This window comes from Arachis ipaensis, chromosome B6 (genome assembly GCF_059453495.1).
Source record: "Arachis ipaensis isolate K30076 ecotype BB chromosome B6, ASM5945349v1, whole genome shotgun sequence".
Taxonomy (NCBI): domain Eukaryota; kingdom Viridiplantae; phylum Streptophyta; class Magnoliopsida; order Fabales; family Fabaceae; genus Arachis; species Arachis ipaensis.
Window position 1 is genome coordinate 92,372,397 of NC_142441.1, and position 8,015 is coordinate 92,380,411.

Genomic DNA, 8,015 nt, shown 5'->3' on the forward strand with positions numbered 1-8,015 from the left:
CCATTGAAGGACTATTTCACCTCTGTCAACATCAATCACAGCTCTTGCTGTGGCCAGGAAAGGTCTTCCTAGGATGATGGATTCATCCTCTTCCTTTCCAGTATTCAGGACTATGAAATCAGTAGGTATGTAAAGGCCCTCAACCTTTACTAATACATCTTCTACTTGTCCATAAGCCTGTTTTCTTGAGCTGTCTGCCATCTCCAATGAGATTTTAGCAGCTTGCACCCCATAGATTCCCAGTTTCTCTATTACAGAGAGGGGCATGAGGTTTATTCCTGAACCAAGGTCACACAGAGCCTTAAAGATCATGGTGCCTATGGTACAAGGTATTATGAACTTTCCAGGATCCTGTCTCTTCTGAGGCAATGTCAGTTGATCCAGATCACTTAGTTCATTGATGAACAAGGGAGGTTCAACTTCCCAAGCATCAATGCCAAACAATTTGGCATTCAGCTTCATGATTGCACCAAGAAACTTGGCAGTTTGCTCTTCAGTGACATCCTCATTCTCTTCAGAAGAGGAATACTCATCAGAGCTCATGAAGGGCATAAGGAGGTTCAATGGAATCTCTATGGTCTCTAGATGAGCCTCAGAGTCCTTTGGTTCCTCAGAGGGAAGCTCCTTATTGATCACTGGACGTCCCAGGAGGTCTTCCTCCTTGGGATTCACGTCCTCTCCTCTCCTCACAGGTTCGGCCATGGCGCTTATGTCAATGGCCTTGCACTCTCCTTTTGGGTTCTCTTCTGTATTGCTTGGGAGAGTACTAGGAGGGATTTCAGTGATCCTTTTACTCAGCTGGCCCACTTGTGCTTCCAGATTTCTAATGGAAGACCTTGTTTCATTCATGAAACTTACAGTGGCCTTAGATAGATCAGAGACTAGATTTGCTAAATTAGAAGCATTTTGTTCAGAGTTCTCTGTCTGTTGCTGAGTTGATGATGGAAAAGGCTTGCTATTGCGAAACCTGTTTCTTCCATCATTATTAAAGCCTTGTTGGGGCTTTTGATCCTTCCATGAGAAATTTGGATGATTTCTCCATGTTGAGTTATAGGTGTTTCCATAAGGTTCACCTAAGTAATTTACCTCTGCTATTGCAGGGTTCTCAGGATCATAAGCTTCTTCTTCAGGAGAAGCCTCTTGAGTACTGTTGGATGCAGCTTGCATTCCATGCAGACTCTGAGAGATCATATTGACTTGCTGAGTCAATATTTTATTCTGAGCCAATATGGCATTCAGAGTATCAACTTCAAGAACTCCCTTCTTCATAGGCGTCCCATTACTCACAGGATTCCTTTCAGAAGTGTACATGAACTGGTTATTAGCAACCATGTCAATGAGTTCTTGAGCTTCTGCAGGCGTTTTCTTTAGGTGAATGGATCCACCTGCAGAAGTGTCCAGTGACATCTTTGATAGCTCAGATAAACCATCATAGAATATATCCAGGATGGTCCATTCTGAAAGCATGTCAGAAGGACACTTTTTGGTCAACTGTTTGTATCTTTCCCAAGCTTCATAGAGGGATTCACCTTCTTTCTGTCTGAAGGTTTGAACATCAGCTCTAAGCTTGCTCATCTTTTGAGGAGGAAAGTACTTGGCTAAGAAAGCCGTGACCAGCTTATCCCAAGAGTTCAGGCTGTCTTTAGGTTGAGAATCCAACCATAATCTAGCTCTGTCTCTTACAGCAAAAGGGAAAAGCATGAGCCTGTAGACTTCAGGATCTACTCCATTAGTCTTAACAGTATCACATATCTGCAAGAATTCAGTTAAGAACTGAAAAGGATCTTCAGATGGAAGTCCATGAAACTTGCAGTTCTGCTGCATCAGAGAAACTAATTGAGGTTTCAGCTCAAACTTGTTTGCTCCAATGGCAGGAATGGAGATGCTTCTTCCATGTAAATTGGAATTAGGTGCAGTAAAGTCACCAAGCATCTTCCTTGCATTATCATTATTTTCGGTTGCCATCTCCTCTGCCTGTTCGAAAATTTCTGAAAGGTTATCTCTGGATTGTTGTATTTTTGCTTCTCTTAATTTTCTCTTCAGAGTCCTTTCAGGTTCTGGATCTGCTTCCACAAGAATGTTTTGGTCCTTGCTCCTGCTCATATGACAAAAAAGAAGGCACAGAAAAATAATAATAGAGATCCTTTATACCACAGTATAGGGATCCTTTTATGAGTGGAAGAAAAGAGGGGGAGACAAAGAATGTGATGTAAAGGAAGAAACACAACTGTACGAATGGAAGAGATGTGAGATGAGATGTTAGGATATGAATAAATAAATAGAATGAGATGGGGGAGGGATTATTTTCGAAAATTATTTTGAAAAAGAGTTAGTGATTTTTGAAAAATGGTTTTTGAAAAATGGTTTTTGAAAAAATGTTAGTAATTTTCGAAAATTTTTGAAATCAAAAATAAAAGATAAAAATAATTAGTTAATTAAAAAGAAATATTTGAAAAAGAGGGAAGATATTTTCGAAAATGAGAGAGAGAGAGTTAGTTAGGTAGTTTTGAAAAAGTTAAGAAACAAACAAAAAGTTAGTTAGTTAGTTGAAACAATTTTGAAAAGATAGGAAGTTAGGAAGTTAGAGAAGATATTTTGAAATCAAATTTTTGAAAAAGATAAGATAAGAAGATATTTTTGAAAAGATATGATAGAAATTAGTTTTTGAAAAAGATTTGATTTTTAAAATCTCAATTAATGACTTGATTCATAAGAAATCACAAGATATGATTCTAGAACTCAAAGTTTGAATCTTTCTTAACAAGCAAGTAACAAACTTCAAATTTTTGAATCAAAACATTAATTGATTATGTTATTTTCGAAAATTTGATATAAAAATAAGAAAAAGATTTTTAAAAAATATTTTTGGAATTTTCGAAAATAACTAAGAATTTTGAAAAAGATTTGATTTTTGAAAAAGATTTTGAAAAAGATAAGATTTTCAAATTGAAAATTTGATTTGACTCATGAGAAACAATTTGATTTTAAAAATTTTTGAAAAAGTCAATCCAAATTTTCGAATTTGATGAGAGAAAAAGGGAAAGATATAATTTTTTGATTTTTGAATTTTTATGATGCAAGAGAAAAACACTAAAAAGATGCAATGCATGAAATTTTTAGATCAAAACAATGAATGCATGTATGAATGATATGAATGTCAAGATGAACACCAAGAACACTTTGAATGTCAAGATGAATATCAAGAACATATTTTTGAAAAATTTTTAATGCAAAGAAAACATGCAAGACACCAAACTTAGAATTCTTTAATGCTTGGACACTAAGAATTCAAGAATGCATATGATAAACATGAAAAGACACAAAACAAAAAATCATCAAGATCAAACAAGAAGACTTACCAAGAACAACTTGAAGATCATGAAGAACACTATGAATGCATGAAATTTTCGAAAAATGCAAGATGCACATGCAATTGACACCAAACTTATAACATGACTCAAGACTCAAACAAGAAACACAAAAAATATTTTTGATTTTTATGATTTTCTAATTTTTTTGGATTTTTCGAAAATTAATAGAAAAAGGAAAATAAGGATTCCAAAATTTTTAATATGAATTCCAGGAATCTTGCATTCTTAGTCTAAAGCTTCAGTCCAGGAATTAGACATGGCTCACTAGCCAGCCAAGCTTTCAATGAAAGCTCCGGTCCAAAACACTAGACATGGCCAATGGCCAGCCAAGCTTCAGCATTTAACACCAGAGTATATTGATCTTGATAACAAATTGCTGCTCATCATTTATCAAGTATGTAACTTACCTCTGATGGTTTGGAAGCCTCAGTCCAAAAGAATTTAGACATGGCTTTACAGCCAGCCAGGCTTCACATGCTTCATGAAACACTAGAATTCATTCTTAAAAATCTTGAATAAAATTTTTTAAAACATTTTTATTTATTTTTTTTTCGAAAACAGATGAGAAATTTTTTTGAAACATTTTTGAAAAGAAAATTACCTAATCTGAGCAACAGGATGAACCGTCAGTTGTCCAAACTCAAACAATCCCCGGCAACGGCGCCAAAAACTTGGTGCACGAAATTGTGATGTCCAGGCTCGAACAATCCCTGGTAATGGCTCCAAAGCTTGGTGCTTTGATCTTAATTCATAATTGTCACAACTTCGATACAACTAACCAGCAAGTGCACTGGGTCGTCCAAGTAATACCTTACGTGAGTAAGGGTCGAATCCCACGGAGATTGTTGGTATGAAGCAAGCTATGGTCACCTTGTAAATCTCAGTCAGGCTGATTTAAACATGATACTTTATTAGATTAAAATAAACAATAAAAGGGATAGAGATACTTATGTAGATTCATTGGCAGGAATTTCAGATAAGCGAATGGAGATGCTTTTCGTTCCTCTGGACCTCTGCTTTCCTGCTATCTTCATCCAATCAGTCTTACTCCTTTCCATGGCTGGCTTTATGTGATACATCACCACTGTCAATGGCTACTTTTGGTCATCTCTCGGGAAAATGATCCAATGCCCTGTCACGGCACGGCTAATCGTCTGGAGGCATCACCCTTGTCAATGGCTTCATCTTATCCTCTCAGTGAATAATATGCTCACGCACCCTGTGACGGCACGGCTATTCATCTGTCGGTTCTCGATCATGCTGGAATAGGATTTACTATCCTTTTGCGTCTGTCACTAACGCCCTGCAATCGCGAGTTAGGAGCTCGTCACAGTCATTCAATCATTGAATCCTACTCGGAATACCACAGACAAGGTTTAGACCTTCCGGATTCTCTTGAATGCCGCCATCATTCTAGCTTACGCCACGAAGATTCTGGTTAGGAGATCTAAGAGATACTCATTCTAGCTTAATTCATGTAGAACGGAAGTGTTTGTCAGGCACGCGTTCATAAGGGAGAAGGATGATGAGCGTCACACATAATCATCACCTTCATCACGTTCTTGGGTGCGAATGGATATCTTAGAAGCGAAATAAGAAGAATTGAATAGAAAACAGTAGTACTTTGCATTAATCTTTGAGGAACAGCAGAGCTCCACACCTTAATCTATGGAGTGTAGAAACTCTACCGTTAAAAATACATAAGTGAAGGTCCAGGCATGGCCGAGATGGCCAGCCCCCAAAACGTGATCAAAGGATCATAATACAATCCAAAGATGTCTAATACAATAGTAAGAGGTCCTATTTATAATAAACTAGCTACTAGGGTTTACATGAGTAAGTATTTGATGTATAAATCCACTTCCGGGGCCCACTTGGTGTGTGTTTGGGCTGAGCTTAAGTGTTGCACGTGCAGAGGCCATTTGTGGAGTTGAACGCCAGTTTTTGTGCCAGTTTGGGCGTTCAACTCTGGTTTTGGATCCTTTTCTGGCGCTGGACGCCAGATTTGGGCAGAAGGCTGGTGTTGAACGCCAGTTTACGTCGTCAATTCTTGGCCAAAGTATGGACTATTATATATTGCTGGAAAGCCCTGGATGTCTACTTTCCAACGCAATTGGAAGCGCGCCATATCGAGTTCTTTAGCTCCAGAAAATCCACTTTGAGTGCAGGGAGGTCAGAATCTAACAGCATCAGCAGTCCTTCTTCAACCTCTGAATCTGATTTTTGCTCAAGTCCCTCAATTTCAGCCAGAAAATACCTGAAATTACAGAAAAACACACAAACTCATAGTAAAGTCCAGAAATGTGAATTTAACATAAAAACTAATGAAAACTTCCCTAAAAGTAACTAGATCCTACTAAAAACATACTAAAAACAATGTCAAAAAGCGTATAAATTATCCGCTCATCAGTCCACCATAGTTATTGAATTGACATGCATCCTGGAATGGCTCTTGTTCATAGTATGTTGGTGGAGGTTGTTGATTGTCATGAATAGGTCCACCATAACCATTGCCTTGGTATGCATCATAGAATGGTTGTTGCTCATAGTTCATTGGAGGGGGTTGTTGCCAAGAGGGTTGATCAAATCCTTGTGGCTCCTCCCATCTTTGATTGTCCCAACCTTGATGCATGTTCCCATTATGGCTTCCATTCCCTACAACATAATTTGAACTAAACTCGTAGCCAAAGGGGTGAGAATTCATAGTAGCAAGTAAAAATAAAAACTAATAAGAATTAATGAAAATAAACTCCTAAAACAAGAAACACTAACAAAGAAACGAAAAAGCAAAATTATTCACAATATTCACAATAACCAATAATAAGGCACACGTTTACAATTCCCTGGTAACGGCGCCATTTTGAGGAACGGATTTTTGACGGTTTAGAATTCACAATAAATCCTCGTTGCTAGTATAGTTTCCAAACCAACAAAGAATCCTTTCATACAAAAATTTAGTTGTCACAAGTAACAAACCCCTAAAAGGTAATAACCAAAGTATTCAAACCTCGGGTCATCTCTCAAGGAATTGCAGGGAAGTATGTTACTATTGGTTATGGAAAAGTATCTTTTTGGGGTTTTGGATAAGGAACAAGTAAAGTAAATTGCAAGAATTAAACTAATAGCTAATAAAGCTCTTGGCAAGGTATGAGAATTAGAAGTCCTATCCTAGCTATCCTTATCAATTGTGACATCAATTGTCCATTGCTCACACTTAGTCAACCTCTAACTATGAAGGTAAGTCAAGTGGATAAATCAATTTGATTCCTCAAGTCCTAGTTAACTCCTAATGAAAGACTAGCTTTAGAGGGATCCGAACCAACTAGAAAATCTCAATTATCAATCAACAAGGGAGTTTGATAACTCAAAAGTCTCCAATTACTCAACCAAGGCCAAGAGGAGAGAAATCTACACTAAAATCCAACCAAGCATTTTATCAAACACTTGGAAGGCACAATATAAAAGCATAGAAAAGCAATAAGAGATAATAAAATCCATGCAACCAATTGAAAGCATCAATAGCATAAATTGAAAAAAACAATCATAAATATGAAATACCTCAAATTGCATTAAATAGAGAAATCAAATCTAACATGGAGTTCATAAATTAAATTAGGAAAATAAATACACCAATAAGAGAAATAGATAAACTAAAATGCTAGAACAAATAAGAGTAGAAGAGAAACTAAATTAAAAGAATATTGAACCTGGAATTGAGAAGAAATAAACCTAAAACTAAGAGAAATCCTAAAACCTAGAGAGAGGAGAGAGCCTCTCTCTCTAGAAACTACATCTAAAACCTAAATTGTGAATGAATGTGATTCCCCAACTTTGTAGCTTCTAATCTATATTTTTCGGGCTCGAAACTGGGCCAAAAACAGCCCAGAAATTGCCCCCAGTGATTTTTGATGCGCCCAGCACGTGGCTCTGTCACGCGTACGCGTCGTCCACGCGTACGCGTGGATTGAACTTTCGCAAGGTCACGCGTACACGTGCTCCACGTGTATGCATCTCCTAACAGCATGGCAACTATGGCAAATTATATATCATTTCGAAGCCCCAGATGTTAGCTTTCCAACACAATTTGAGCCGCCACATTTGGACCTCTGTAGCTCAAGTTAAGATTGATCTAGTACCAAGAAGTCTGGCTTGACAGCTCAGCAATTCCTTCAAATTCTTGTATTCCTTCCACTTTTGCATGCTTCCTTTCCATCCTATAAGTCATTTCTGCCCTATAAACCCTGAAATCACTTAACACACATATCAAGGCATCGAATGGTAATAAAAGAGGATTAAAATTAGCTTGTTTAAGACCAAAGAAGCATGTTTTCAATCATAGCACAAAATTAGGAAGGATTTGTAAAATCATACAAATTGTATGAATAAGTGTGCAAAGCTTTGATAAAAACCACTCAATTTAGCACAAGATAAACCATAAAATAGTAGTTTATCAATGAACCACCTTCCAATTATGAACCCTTTCTCCTAAACAATGAACCCTCTCTTCCACCACTACTTTCATTGGACCAATCTCTCCAACCCCTAATGCAAGAACAACAAGAACTTCTAATTCGTTGCCAAAAGCAAGGGGAAATAGTGGCAAGCTTAACCAAAGTGATGAGCCAATTGGCATCATTATGCTCA

The 8,015-nt window shown here is 37.3% G+C and overlaps 1 non-coding gene across 1 annotated transcript; it reads left to right on the top strand.

Moving 5' to 3' along the window:
* The first annotated feature begins 1,461 nt into the window (after positions 1 to 1,461).
* On the top strand, positions 1,462 to 1,569 carry LOC148561777 (small nucleolar RNA R71). Its single transcript, XR_015887360.1, has one exon. It is a non-coding gene; the product is annotated as a small nucleolar RNA R71 (small nucleolar RNA).
* Positions 1,570 to 8,015: the final 6,446 nt, after the last annotated feature.